This window comes from Osmerus eperlanus, unplaced genomic scaffold (assembly GCF_963692335.1).
Source record: "Osmerus eperlanus unplaced genomic scaffold, fOsmEpe2.1 SCAFFOLD_685, whole genome shotgun sequence".
NCBI lineage: Eukaryota > Metazoa > Chordata > Actinopteri > Osmeriformes > Osmeridae > Osmerus > Osmerus eperlanus.
In genome coordinates, this window is record NW_026911437.1 from 1 (window position 1) to 15,985 (window position 15,985).

At 36.8% G+C, this 15,985-nt stretch overlaps 8 pseudogenes; all 8 read left to right on the forward strand.

The window, feature by feature from the left end:
• The first annotated feature begins 389 nt into the window (after positions 1-389).
• On the forward strand, positions 390-1,358 carry LOC134016080 (NADH-ubiquinone oxidoreductase chain 1-like; annotated as a pseudogene).
• A 194-nt stretch (positions 1,359-1,552) lies between these two features.
• LOC134016081 (NADH-ubiquinone oxidoreductase chain 2-like) lies at positions 1,553-2,626 on the forward strand (annotated as a pseudogene).
• A 9-nt stretch (positions 2,627-2,635) lies between these two features.
• LOC134016079 (cytochrome c oxidase subunit 1-like) lies at positions 2,636-4,562 on the forward strand (annotated as a pseudogene).
• A 176-nt stretch (positions 4,563-4,738) lies between these two features.
• Positions 4,739-5,443, forward strand: LOC134016086 (cytochrome c oxidase subunit 2-like; annotated as a pseudogene).
• A 222-nt stretch (positions 5,444-5,665) lies between these two features.
• On the forward strand, positions 5,666-6,349 carry LOC134016087 (ATP synthase subunit a-like; annotated as a pseudogene).
• A 1,564-nt stretch (positions 6,350-7,913) lies between these two features.
• Positions 7,914-9,347, forward strand: LOC134016082 (NADH-ubiquinone oxidoreductase chain 4-like; annotated as a pseudogene).
• Positions 9,348-9,506: 159 nt separating this feature from the next.
• On the forward strand, positions 9,507-11,345 carry LOC134016085 (NADH-ubiquinone oxidoreductase chain 5-like; annotated as a pseudogene).
• A 22-nt stretch (positions 11,346-11,367) lies between these two features.
• On the forward strand, positions 11,368-12,502 carry LOC134016083 (cytochrome b-like; annotated as a pseudogene).
• Positions 12,503-15,985: the final 3,483 nt, after the last annotated feature.

Sequence of the window (15,985 nt, forward strand, 5' to 3'; positions counted from 1 at the left end):
ACCCTAGGGATAACAGCGCAATCCTTTCCCAGAGCCCATATCAACGAAAGGGTTTACGACCTCGATGTTGGATCAGGGCATCCTAACGGTGCAGCCGCTGTTAAGGGTTCGTTTGTTCAACGATTAATAGCCCTACGTGATCTGAGTTCAGACCGGAGTAATCCAGGTCGGTTTCTATCTATGAAAGTACCTTTTCCTAGTACGAAAGGGCCGGAGAAGGAGGGCCCATTCTAAAAGAAAGCCCTACCACCCACCCTCTGAAAACAAATAAAGAAGATAAGGGAAACACCTAATTAGCCAAAGATTATGGCACGCTAAGGTGGCAGAGCCTGGTAATTGCAGAAGGCCTAAGACCTTTAATTCAGGGGTTCAACTCCCCTCCTTCAGCTATGAATATTCTCCTTACTCACATCGCTAATCCCTTAATCTACATTGTTCCCATCCTTCTAGCAGTAGCATTTTTAACACTACTGGAACGAAAAGTATTAGGCTATATACAATTACGAAAAGGCCCCAACATTGTAGGACCCTATGGACTTTTACAACCAATCGCCGATGGAGTTAAATTATTTATTAAAGAACCTGTCCGACCATCAACCTCATCTCCAATTCTTTTTCTTATTGCCCCAACAATAGCACTAACTATTGCCCTAACGATATGAGCCCCCATACCCATACCCTACCCAGTAGTAGAGCTCAGTCTAGGAGTACTTTTCGTGCTAGCCCTATCAAGCTTAGCAGTATATTCTATTCTAGGCTCCGGATGGGCCTCAAATTCAAAATATGCCCTTATCGGTGCACTTCGAGCAGTAGCACAAACTATCTCATACGAGGTTAGCCTAGGACTAATCCTGCTATCAATCATCATCATTGTTGGGGGGTTTGACTTAAAAACATTTAACATTGCTCAAGAAACAATATGACTTATTGCCCCAACCTGACCCCTTGCAGCAATATGATACGTTTCTACGCTAGCAGAAACGAACCGAGCACCATTTGACTTAACAGAAGGGGAATCAGAATTAGTTTCGGGATTTAATGTAGAATACGCTGGCGGCCCTTTCGCCCTATTTTTCTTAGCTGAATATTCAAACATTTTATTAATAAACACACTATCTACCATTCTATTTATTGGGGCAATACACAACCCCCTATTTCCAGAACTAACCACAATTAACCTTATATTTAAAACCACCCTTCTCTCTATTTTATTTTTATGAGTACGAGCCTCATATCCACGATTCCGCTATGACCAGCTTATACACCTAATCTGAAAAAACTTCTTACCCCTCTCTTTAGCCCTTGTTATCTGAAACTTAGCACTTCCTACTGCTTTAGCAAGTCTACCTCCCTCCTAAAAACAAGGAAATATGCCCGAAAAAGAATTAAGGACCACTTTGATAGAGTGAGACATGTGAGTTAAAATCTCCCTATTTCCTTTTAGAAAGAAGGGATTCGAACCCATCCTTAAGAGATCAAAACTCTTAGCGCTTCCACTACACTACTTCCTAGTAAGATCAGCTAATTAAGCTTTCGGGCCCATACCCCGGAAATGATGGTGAAACCCCCTCCCTTACTGATGAGCCCATATGTACTTTTTATTATTATTATAAGCCTAGGACTAGGCACTACAACTACATTTGCTAGCTCACACTGACTGCTCGCCTGAATAGGACTAGAAATTAGTACCTTAGCTATCTTACCCCTTATGTCCCAACACCACCATCCACGGGCCGTAGAAGCCACAACAAAATATTTTCTAACACAAGCCACAGCAACAGCACTTGCCTTATTTTCTGCCGCCCTAAATGCATGAATCTCAGGAAACTGGGAGATCAAACAACCATTTCACCCTACAATTATTATTATTATAATATTAGCTCTCGGATTAAAAACAGGCCTTGCCCCCATACACTTCTGACTGCCAGAAGTACTACAAGGACTTGACTTAAACATCGGACTAATCTTATCAACATGACAAAAACTAGCCCCAATAGTCTTAATTTACCAACTATCTCTAGAAATAAATCAAACAACAATAACTTTTATTGGACTAACCTCGGCCCTAGTTGGAGGATGGGGGGGTCTAAACCAAACGCAACTCCGAAAAATTCTAGCCTACTCATCTATTGCCCATATAGGATGAATAATAATTGTTTTAACCTACTCACCGAAACTAATACTACTTAACCTAATAATTTACATTTTAACAACATCAACGGTATTTATAGCCCTAAAAACTGTATCAGTAACAAAAATAAATATATTAAGTTTAAACTGGGCAAAAACCCCAATTATTACAGTAATTACTATAACAACCATATTATCTCTCGGCGGCCTCCCCCCCATAACAGGATTTATACCAAAATGACTCATTCTACAAGAACTCACCAAACAACAACTCCCGCTTACAGCAACAATTATAGCAATATCTGCCCTTCTAAGTTTATTCTTTTATATACGAATCTGCTACGCCATAACATTAACTATTTCCCCCAATACAAACAACGCAAAAACCCCATGACAAATAAAATCCGCACTAACACCAACACCACTAGCTGGCATAACAGCCACAGCAATTATATTATTACCAGTTACTCCTATATTAATAGCAACAATGATATAGAGACTTAGGATGAAATTTAGACCAAAAGCCTTCAAAGCTTTAAGCAGGAGTTAAAATCTCCTAGTCCCTGGTTAAGACCTGCAGGTTTTACCCCACATAATTTGAATGCAAATCAAAAGCTTTAATTAAGCTAAGGCCTTTTTAGATGAGAGGGCTTTGATCCCACGAAATCTTAGTTAACAGCTAAGCGCCCAAACCAGCGAGCATTCACCTATCATTCCCTCCCTAAGGAGGGAAAGGGAGGAAACGATAGGCCTGGGCGGGGGTTACCCACATTTTCAGATTTGCAATCTGGCGTGTTATACACCACCAAGCCTGATAAGAAAAGGAATTAAACCTCTATTTATGGGTCTACAGCCCACCGCTTAAACATTCAGCCATCTTACCTGTGGCAATTAACCGTTGATTCTTTTCCACTAATCACAAAGACATTGGCACCCTTTATTTAGTATTTGGTGCTTGAGCCGGTATAGTAGGAACCGCATTAAGTCTGCTAATTCGAGCTGAATTAAGTCAACCTGGAGCTCTCCTTGGAGATGACCAGATCTATAATGTTATCGTAACAGCACATGCCTTTGTAATAATTTTCTTCATAGTAATACCAGTAATAATTGGAGGGTTTGGCAATTGACTAGTGCCACTAATAATTGGGGCCCCAGACATAGCATTTCCACGAATAAATAATATAAGCTTCTGATTATTACCTCCATCATTTCTTTTACTATTAACTTCATCTGGAGTTGAGGCCGGGGCAGGAACAGGATGAACTGTTTATCCCCCTCTGGCAGGGAATCTGGCCCACGCTGGAGCATCAGTTGACCTAACAATCTTTTCTCTACACCTAGCAGGAATTTCATCTATCCTTGGAGCTATTAACTTTATTACTACTATTATTAATATAAAACCACCAGCTACCACCCAATATCAAACCCCTCTATTTGTATGATCCGTTCTAGTCACCGCCGTACTGTTACTACTCTCCCTCCCAGTCCTTGCTGCCGGGATTACAATGCTTTTAACAGATCGAAATCTTAATACTACCTTCTTTGACCCAGCGGGTGGAGGGGACCCAATCCTTTACCAACACCTATTTTGATTCTTTGGTCACCCAGAAGTATATATTTTAATTTTACCAGGATTTGGAATAATTTCACACATCGTTGCCTATTATTCTGGTAAAAAAGAACCATTTGGTTATATAGGAATAGTATGAGCTATAATGGCTATCGGCCTTTTAGGGTTTATTGTATGAGCACACCATATGTTTACGGTAGGAATAGACGTTGACACCCGAGCTTACTTTACATCAGCTACAATAATCATTGCTATTCCAACAGGGGTTAAAGTATTTAGCTGACTAGCAACCCTGCATGGCGGAACAATTAAATGAGACACCCCCCTTTTATGGGCCCTTGGATTTATTTTTTTATTTACAGTCGGAGGCCTTACAGGTATTGTTCTAGCAAATTCATCTATTGATATTGTACTTCATGATACATATTATGTCGTTGCACATTTTCACTATGTCTTGTCAATAGGAGCCGTATTCGCAATTATAGGAGGCTTTGTCCACTGATTCCCATTATTTTCTGGTTATACCCTTCATGACCTATGAACTAAAATTCACTTTGGGGTAATATTTGCTGGAGTTAACATAACCTTTTTCCCACAACACTTCCTAGGGTTAGCAGGAATACCCCGACGTTACTCTGATTATCCAGATGCCTATACATTATGAAATACTGTCTCCTCTATCGGATCTTTAGTATCATTAACTGCCGTAGTTTTATTCTTATTTATTTTATGAGAGGCATTTGCTGCAAAACGGGAAGTAAAATGAGTAGAGATAACAGCCTCAAACGTTGAATGACTACACGGCTGTCCTCCACCCTACCACACATTTGAAGAACCAGCATACGTCCGAGTTCAATACTAATAATTTAAAAATATTAATTTAATATTCAAGAAAGGAAGGAATTGAACCTCCATTTACCGGTTTCAAGCCAGTCGCATAACCACTCTGCCACTTTCTTCTTATATGATACTAGTAATAAAAATTACACTGCCTTGTCAAGACAGAATTGCTGGTTAAACCCCGGCGTGTCAATATAAATGGCACAACCCTCACAACTAGGATTTCAAGATGCAGCATCACCTGTTATAGAAGAAATAATTCACTTCCATGATCATGCATTAATAATTGTTTTTCTCATTAGCACTCTAGTGCTTTATATTATTGTAGCCATAGTGACTACAAATTTAACAAACACATATATTTTAGACTCACAAGAAATTGAAATTGTATGAACAATTCTACCAGCAGTAATTTTAATTCTTATTGCTCTTCCCTCTCTTCGAATTCTTTATTTAATAGACGAAATCAACGACCCCCATTTAACAATTAAGGCAGTAGGACACCAATGATACTGAAGCTACGAATATACAGACTATGAAGACCTAGGATTTGATTCATACATAATTCCTACCCAAGATTTAACACCTGGTCAATTCCGTTTACTGGAAACTGACCACCGAATAGTAATCCCCATGGAATCCCCAATTCGAATTCTAGTAACCGCAGAAGATGTTCTTCACTCATGAGCAGTTCCCTCTCTCGGAGTAAAAATAGATGCAGTCCCAGGACGTTTAAACCAAATAGCATTTATTGCCTCCCGCCCGGGAATTTTCTTTGGACAATGCTCGGAAATCTGCGGGGCTAATCACAGTTTTATACCAATTGTGGTCGAATCAGTACCCCTTCAACAATTCGAAAATTGATCCTCAATAATAATTCAAGAAGACTCATTAAGAAGCTAAACGGGGAAAGCGTTAGCCTTTTAAGCTAGAGAATTGGTGACTCCCAACCACCCTTAATGAAAGTATGCCTCAACTAAACCCCACCCCATGACTCGCAATCTTAATTTTTTCGTGAGCCGCATTTTTAATCATTTTCCCATCAAAAGTCATCTCTCATACTTTTACTAACGAACCAAATCCACAAAAAGCAAAAAAACCAGAATTAGAAACTTGAAATTGACCATGACATTAGGATTTTTTGACCAGTTTATATCCCCAGTGCTATTATGAGTTCCACTTATTGCTTTAGCACTAACACTACCATGATTACTATTCCCCTCATCCACCCGACGATGAATTAACAACCGACTTTTAACACTTCAAGGGTGATTCATCAACCGATTTACACAACAAATTTTCGCCCCAATCAATAGCCTCGGGCACAAATGAGCAACTCTATTAACAGCCCTAATACTATTTCTTATCTCCATTAACATATTAGGACTCTTGCCCTACACCTACACCCCAACTACACAATTATCCATAAATCTTGGACTTGCAGTCCCATTATGACTTGCAACCGTAATTATTGGAATGCGAAATCAACCAACAATTTCACTAGGACACCTTCTACCAGAAGGAACACCAGTCCCACTGATCCCCATTCTTATTATTATTGAAACGATCAGTCTACTTATCCGACCCATTGCCCTTGGAGTACGGCTAACAGCAAATCTTACAGCTGGACATCTTCTTATTCAACTTATCGCTACCGCCGCATTTGTTTTATTACCACTTATGCCAACAGTAGCCGTCCTAACATTTTCTATTCTATTCCTATTAACTCTATTAGAGGTAGCAGTTGCTATAATTCAAGCTTATGTCTTCGTCCTTCTACTAAGCCTCTATCTACAAGAGAACGTATAATGGCACACCAAGCACACGCATTTCACATAGTTGACCCCAGCCCCTGGCCCTTAACAGGCGCAATAGCAGCATTTCTGGTTACATCAGGGACTGCCATATGATTTCACTTTCAAAACACAACTCTAGTCACAGTCGGCATAATTCTTATACTAATAACAATATATCAATGATGACGAGATATTGTTCGAGAAGGGACATACCAAGGTCATCACACCCTGCCAGTTCAAAAAGGCCTACGATACGGAATAATTTTATTTATTACATCAGAGGTCTTTTTTTTCCTTGGATTTTTCTGAGCCTTTTACCACTCTAGTCTAGCCCCCACCCCAGAATTAGGGATGCTGACCCCCAACAGGAGTTACCGTGCTAGACCCATTCGAAGTACCACTGCTTAATACAGCTGTTCTACTAGCCTCAGGAGTAACAGTAACCTGATCTCACCACAGCATTATAGAAGGCAACCGAAAACAGGCAGTCCACTCCCTAACCCTAACTATTATCCTCGGATTTTATTTTACATTTTTACAGGCAATAGAATATTATGAAGCCCCTTTTACAATTGCCGACGGTGTCTACGGCTCAACATTTTTTGTAGCAACAGGATTCCACGGACTACATGTAATCATTGGTTCTACCTTTCTGGCAATCTGCCTTATACGACAAGTAAAATATCACTTTACATCAGAACATCACTTTGGATTTGAAGCTGCCGCATGATACTGACACTTTGTCGATGTAGTATGATTATTCTTGTACGTATCAATCTACTGATGAGGCTCATAATTTCTCTAGTACTAACTATAATATAGGAGACTTCCAATCACCAGATCTTGGCTAAAGACCAAGGAGAAATAATGAACCCAATTGTTTCAATTATAATTATTACCTCCATCCTCTCGTGCATTCTAATTATTGTATCATTTTGACTCCCACAAATAAACCCAGACTCAGAAAAACTGTCACCGTACGAATGCGGGTTTGACCCACTAGGATCAGCACGATTGCCATTCTCAATTCGATTCTTTCTTGTAGCAATTTTATTTATTTTATTTGATCTAGAAATTGCCTTACTTTTACCCCTCCCATGAAGTGATCAGCTCCCAAATGTTACCCAAACATTTTTTTGAGCAATATCTATTCTTTTTTTACTTACAGCAGGGCTAGTCTATGAATGAATTCAAGGGGGCCTTGAATGGGCCGAATAGACGGTTAGTCTATTTAAAGACCCCTGATTTCGGCTCAGACGAACATGATTAATTATCATGACCGTCTTTATGGGACCGACTCACTTATCTTTTATACTAACCTTTATCCTAGGATTTTCAGGATTAGCATTTAACCGAAAATATCTTCTATCTGCCCTCCTCTGCCTAGAAATAATAATATTATCCATCTACATGAACATAACAATGTGGTCTTACCAAACAGGGTCAAACATTTTTTCCTCCACACCAATAATTTTACTAGCATTCTCTGCATGTGAAGCCAGTGCAGGGCTAGCCCTTTTGGTCGCAACCACACGAACACACGGCACAGTTTACCTAAATAATCTCAACATACTAAAATGCTAAAAGTGCTTATTCCCACAATTATACTAATCCCAACTACTTGAACAATTAAAAAAAAATGGATATGAACAACAATTACATACCAAAGCTTCTTTATTTCTTCCACAAGCTTGATCTGACTAAAATGAGACTCAGAAGCAGGGTGATTTACATCAAACCCATATCTGGCCACAGACCAATTATCAACCCCCTTATTAATCCTATCATGCTGACTCTTACCGCTAACAATTATAGCTAGCCAAAACCATATAATAAAAGAACCAACAATTCGTCAACGAACCTACATTACACTTTTAATTTCACTTCAAATATTATTAACACTGGCATTTGGGGCAACAGAAATTATTATATTTTATATTATATTTGAGGCAACCTTAATTCCAACACTAATTATTATTACCCGATGGGGGAACCAAATAGAACGACTAAACGCAGGAACATATTTTTTATTTTATACATTAACAGGATCCCTGCCTCTTCTAGTAGCCCTCCTTATTTTACAAAAAGAGTTAGGAACCCTCTCGATACTCATTGTTCAATATAATAAACCATTTATTATAACCTCATGAGGAGATAAAATATGATGAATAGCCTGCTTAGTAGCTTTCCTAGTTAAAATACCATTATATGGCGTCCACCTTTGACTACCAAAAGCCCACGTCGAAGCACCAGTAGCTGGATCTATAATTCTAGCCGCCGTCCTCCTAAAACTTGGAGGATATGGAATAATACGAATTATAGTACTACTGGACGCCCAGACAAAAGAATTGTCTTACCCATTTATCGTTTTAGCTTTATGAGGGATCATTATAACTGGCTCAATCTGTCTCCGACAAACAGACCTTAAATCAATAATTGCTTATTCTTCAGTTAGCCACATAGGACTTGTTGTAACGGGAATTTTTATCCAAACGCCATGAGGCTTTACAGGAGCCATTATTTTAATAATTGCCCATGGTTTAGTCTCGTCCGCCCTTTTCTGTCTGGCAAACACAAATTATGAACGAACCCATAGCCGGACCCTACTCCTAGCCCGAGGATTACAAACTATCCTCCCACTAATAGCTTCCTGATGATTTATTATGAACCTTGCTAACCTAGCATTACCCCCACTGCCCAACCTCATAGGAGAAATCATAATTATTACAGCTGTATTTAACTGGTCCTACTGATCAATTGTTATTACTGGGTTGGGCACTTTAATTACAGCAGGATATTCTCTATATATATTCCTCATAACACAACGAGGCCCTACACCAAACCATATTATTAACCTTGAACCATCCCACTCTCGAGAGCACCTTCTTATTTCGATACACCTAATTCCAGTAATTTTGCTAACCCTAAACCCAATACCAATCTGAGGGGCCTTTTTGTGTAGATATAGTTTAACAAAGACATTAGACCGTGACTCTGAGGATAGGAAATGAAAACTCCTTATCTACCGAGAGAGTAAGATTTAACCTTAAAGATTGCTAACCTTTTGGGCCCGCAGTTAAAATCCGCGGCTCACTCGGCCACTAAAGGATAACAGCTCATCCATTGGTCTTAGGAACCAAAAACTCTTGGTGCAACTCCAAGTGGTGGCTATGCACCTGACAACTCTAGTCTTAAACTCAAGCCTCCTCATAATTCTAGGACTATTAATTTACCCAATTTTCACATCACTTTCCCCTTCCCCGCTAAAAAAAGACTGAGCCCGCACCAATGTAAAAACCGCCGTCCAAATAGCATTCTTTGTTAGCTTAATTCCACTATGCATTTTCCTCGACCAGGGAGTAGAAGTAATCTCAACAAACTGACAATGAGCCAACACAATAACATTTGACCTAAACATTAGCTTTAAATTTGACCAATACTCAGTTATCTTTACCCCTATTGCCCTATATGTAACCTGATCAATTTTAGAATTTGCTTTATGATATATACATGCTGACCCAAACATCAACCGATTTTTTAAAAACCTGCTAATATTTCTTGTAGCAATAATTCTACTAGTCACTGCCAACAACATATTTCAATTATTTATTGGATGGGAGGGAGTAGGAATCATATCATTCTTATTAATCGGATGATGGCACGGACGAGCAGACGCAAACACTGCAGCACTACAAGCCGTTATTTATAATCGAGTTGGAGATATTGGCCTTGTACTTAGCATAGCCTGAATCGCAATAAACTTAAACAGCTGAGAAATTCAACAGGTATTTATTACATCAAAAGAAATAAATTTAACACTCCCACTAGCAGGACTTATTTTAGCAGCAACAGGAAAATCTGCTCAATTTGGACTTCACCCATGACTGCCTTCAGCGATAGAAGGCCCCACACCAGTATCTGCCCTATTACACTCAAGCACAATAGTTGTTGCAGGAATTTTTCTATTGATCCGACTACACCCAATAATAGAAAATAACCAAACAGCCCTTACAATTTGCCTTTGTCTAGGAGCACTGACCACGCTATTCACAGCCACATGTGCACTAACACAAAACGACATCAAAAAAATTGTTGCATTCTCAACATCAAGTCAGCTAGGACTAATAATAGTGACTATTGGACTAAACCAGCCCCAATTGGCATTCTTACATATTTGTACCCACGCCTTCTTTAAGGCTATACTATTCTTATGCTCCGGATCAATTATTCATAGCCTAAATGACGAACAAGATATTCGTAAAATAGGGGGACTTCACAAAATACTGCCCCTGACCTCCTCATGCATAACAATCGGGAGCCTTGCCCTCACAGGCATGCCATTTTTAGCAGGATTCTTCTCCAAAGACGCAATTATTGAAGCAATAAATACATCACACCTTAACGCCTGAGCCATTATCCTGACTCTAATTGCTACCTCATTCACAGCTATTTACAGTCTTCGAATTGTTTACTTTGCCCTTATAGGCCAACCCCGATCCACCCCTTTAACCCCAACAAATGAAAATAACCAAACAATTATAAACCCTATTAAACGACTGGCTTGAGGAAGCATTATTGCGGGCCTCATTATCACATCAAATTTTTTGCCAACAAAAACTCCAATCTTAACTATACCAACCTCCCTCAAACTAAGCGCTTTACTAGTAACAATTGTAGGATTATTAATAGCCATAGAACTGGCAAACTTAACAAACAAACAATTTAAAATTTATCCTAATATAACAACACACAACTTTTCAAATTCATTAGCCTTCTTCCCAACGATTATTCATCGAGTAGCCCCAAAACTAAACCTTACTTTAGGACAAACAGCAGCCACACAAATAGTTGATCAAACATGATTTGAAATAACCGGACCAAAAGGATTAACAAAAGCCCAAATTCCCATGATCAAAATCATCAACAACCCGCAGCAAGGATTGATTAAAAATTACCTAGCAATATTTTTCCTTACAAACATTCTAGCAATTATAATCCTAACACTATAACTAAAAACACAAATCAAAATTAATGGCAAACCTGCGAAAAACCCACCCATTATTAAAAATTGTTAACGATGCTTTAGTGGACCTGCCAGCCCCATCAAACATCTCAGCTTGATGAAACTTTGGGTCCCTCCTCATATTATGTTTAATTACACAAATCCTTACAGGACTATTTTTAGCTATACACTACACATCAGATATCTCTACTGCCTTTTCCTCAGTCGCTCACATTTGCCGAGATGTAAACTATGGGTGGCTAATTCGAAACCTCCACGCAAACGGAGCCTCCTTCTTTTTTATCTGTCTTTACATACACATTGCTCGAGGACTCTACTACGGATCTTACCTGTATAAAGAAACATGAAATGTTGGAGTTATTCTATTTCTTCTGGTCATAATAACTGCATTTGTTGGATACGTACTTCCATGAGGTCAAATATCATTCTGAGGCGCTACAGTAATTACCAACCTCCTCTCTGCAGTGCCTTACATCGGAAATGTTTTAGTACAATGAATTTGAGGAGGATTTTCAGTCGACAATGCTACTTTAACACGATTCTTTGCCTTCCATTTTCTTTTTCCATTCGCAGTTGTAGGTGCTAGCCTACTACACGTCATTTTTTTACACGAAACAGGATCAAATAATCCAGTAGGACTAAACTCAGATGCTGATAAAATCCCATTTCACCCTTACTTTACCTACAAAGACTTTCTGGGCTTTATTATTCTAATTGCAGCTCTAACATCACTTGCACTCTTTAGCCCCACCTACTAGGCGACCCTGACAACTTTACCCCCGCAAACCCAATAGTGACACCCCCACATATTAAACCAGAATGATATTTCTTATTTGCATACGCTATTCTTCGATCAATTCCAAATAAACTAGGAGGGGTTCTTGCCCTCCTATTCTCAATTCTAGTATTAATACTTGTGCCAGCCCTGCACACCTCAAAACTGCGAGGACTAACATTCCGCCCTTTATCACAACTACTATTCTGAGCCCTAGTAGCAGACATAGTTGTATTAACATGAATTGGAGAATACCTGTTGAACACCCATTTATTATTATCGGTCAAGTAGCCTCAGTACTTTACTTTGCCCTATTCCTTGTACTTAACCCATTAGTAGGATGAGTAGAAAATAAAATACTAAACTGATAATAGCCCTAGTAGCTTAAATACAAAGCCCCGGTTTGTAATCCGAAGACTGAAGATTAGAATTCTTTCTAGCGCTCAAAGAATTACATCACACGACATATGGACATATAACACAAATAACTGTATAATTACATAAATGATATACAACCTACCTATGTGTATGTTGTATTTCACTTATGTAATATATACATAATATGTAAATACAACATACACCTATGTAATCAATACATAACATGTATTGATTACAAAGGTGTATGTAAACTACCTGTAAATGTAAACGTTACATACCCATACCAGATTTTAAATCAATGAAGTATAACATACATATTAATGGACCTCTAATAACATTAATAATGACTAAAGAACTGCAGCAAATAGTATTAAATCTATAAATATTGGACAGTGATTCATGATTTGAATGATAAATGCACAAACCAAGTTTCCATGAAGAATGACATTAACTGGACCTAAACCAGCATGCGCAGTAAGAAACCATCAACCAGCACAATTCAGGAAAATATGTTTATTGATAATCAGGGACAATAAAATAAGAATAACATAAGGTGAACTATTACTGACATCTGGTTATAATCTCAAGGCCATTTTATATTCTTGTCCCCTCAAACTGAAATTCAAAAGGCATTTCGTTGCATTAACTTTGGTGTAACACCTTCGACTCGTTACCCACCAAGCCGAGCATTAATTTAAAGGCATTTGGTATTTTTTTTTGGGGGGCTTCAATTGACATACAAACTTCTCGAACAAGGATAAATGGAGGACATGAACACGAATATGATTCAATAATTTAATATAATTCTATGAAAGCATTATATAAGATTTTACATTGAAATATATCAGGTACATAAGATGTTTCATCTTCACCTACATATGAGATCTCCCCCCTCCCCGATTTTTGTTAGACCCCCCTTCCCCCCCGTATAAATGTACTGAAAAATCATCAATATATTTAAACATTTATACCCATATCCGCTCAACATACTAAAGTTGTTATAGGACATTAGCCCCGAATTTAAATTACAGCCCTGCTAACTGAAATATTTTTCCTAATCCGGATCTTACACTACACCTAGTATATACTAAATGAGTGTTTTAATTATATAAAACGTACTAAGGCTGATAAACACCTGTAATTCTAAACTGTACCATCTACATTTTAAAATTTTATTCAAGTATTAGAAATTTATGTATCTTAGACAAAGCATAACTTATTACACTTAAAACTTACAAAAATTTAACCTAATTTTTTAAAACTATTTTCCAATATTTATATTCTAGAGATTTTATCTTACCATAAATTAAAACATTTAAATTATTAAAATAAGCATTTTAAGATAGATACTTTTCATGGGACAAACTACACAAACCATCAAATTACTTTCTAATAAAATAAACGAATTATTATTAACCCAAAACAGGAGATACAAAGCTTTTATGCTCACAGTAAAGTTTTAAATGGATCGCAAAGCACCAAGACTACGCCCACGAGTAAGCTCAAGCACAACAAATAATGAAAGAAAGAGGGCCCAGCCACAAGCTATTAATATTTCTCCACCTGGACCATAAATTATTGATACCCCAACAAAATCTCCACGTAAAGAAGATAAATCCTGATGTTCATCAACCACCCCACAGAAATGTTTTAAGGACATGAATACTGCACAAAAAATAAAAGAAATAAAAGACATAATACGAAACGCACTAAGACAGATGCACTTTCAAGTCCCTCAAGATAAGCTTCTGAGGCTACAGCCACACAAAAAACGAAGGCGACTAATATACCCCCTAAATAAATTAAGAATAAAATTAAAGAAACAAACGTTCCCCCATAAACTGCCAATATTATACAACCCGCTAAAGTTGCTAAAACTAAGCCAAAAATAGAGTAAAAAGGAGAAGGATTACAAGAAACGCAAGCTGCCCCAAAAGTTATAAGTATTAAAACTAAAATCACAAATACTGTCATATTGTCCCTACTTGGGTATTAACCAAGATAGTAGTCTTTCACTACATATTATAGGAACATGGGAGGAATATGTACCCACAGTACATTACTTATATATCTTAAACTACAAATACTAAAGCTTTTAACATAGTTTATATTATGAATCATTATGACAGTTAATAAACAAAATACTAATTATAAGTGTATTAAGTTCTAAGTAATTTTATAGATTTAAGTATACAAATTTTTAATTTACCATTTTATTAACTACGGTAATATATATAATAACCCTATTTGAGTTTAATAGCTATTTAATCTATTTATCTAGGGCCAAACACAAATATCATCCAACAGAATATGAAGATATCATCTTTATAGGAGAGAATAATAGTAATAGTTAGACCATCTCCTACATAAAGGAAAACTAATACAGCGATTAATGGGGAATAAATTATAAATAATACAAATAGTATACACATTAAAGACTCTACTACATAGAGTAGATCCTCAAGCTCGTCTAGGGAAAGTGATGATAGTATGATAAATACTGCAATCAAAATAATATCTCACATAATTTTTACCCAGAATTTAACTAGGACTAGCGATATGAAAAACCACTGTTGTTATTCAACTACAAAAACCATACAACTATTTTATCACAGGAGAAAGATTTTAACTTCCACCCTTAACTCCCAAAGCTAAGATCATAACGTAGACTATCCCGTGAACTCTTAACACACAATTTAACTTTTAAAGACCAGGCATGACGATACATCAATGTAATTCATATAGACCAGACATAACACTCATCTTTGAAATAACACTTATATTTATTATAATATACTTATATTTATTATAATATACTTATATTTATTATAATATACTTATATTTATTATAATATACTTATCTTTTTATATTTGACTTACACCCCCAGACATAACACTCATCTTTGAAATAACACTTATATTTATTATAATATACTTATCTTTTTATATTTGACTTACACCCCCAGACATAACACTCATCTTTGAAATAACACTTATATTTATTATAATATACTTATATTTATTATAATATACTTATATTTATTATAATATACTTATCTTTTTATATTTGACTTACACCCCCAGACATAACACTCATCTTTGAAATAACACTTATATTTATTATAATATACTTATCTTTTTATATTTGACTTACACCCCCAGACATAACACTCATCTTTGAAATAACACTTATATTTATTATAATATACTTATATTTATTATAATATACTTATCTTTTTATATTTGACTTACACCCCCAGACATAACACTCATCTTTGAAATAACACTTATATTTATTATAATATACTTATATTTATTATAATATACTTATCTTTTTATATTTGACTTACACCCCCAGACATAACACTCATCTTTGAAATAACACTTATATTTATTATAATATACTTATATTTATTATAATATACTTATATTTATTATAATATACTTATCTTTTTATATTTGACTTACACCCC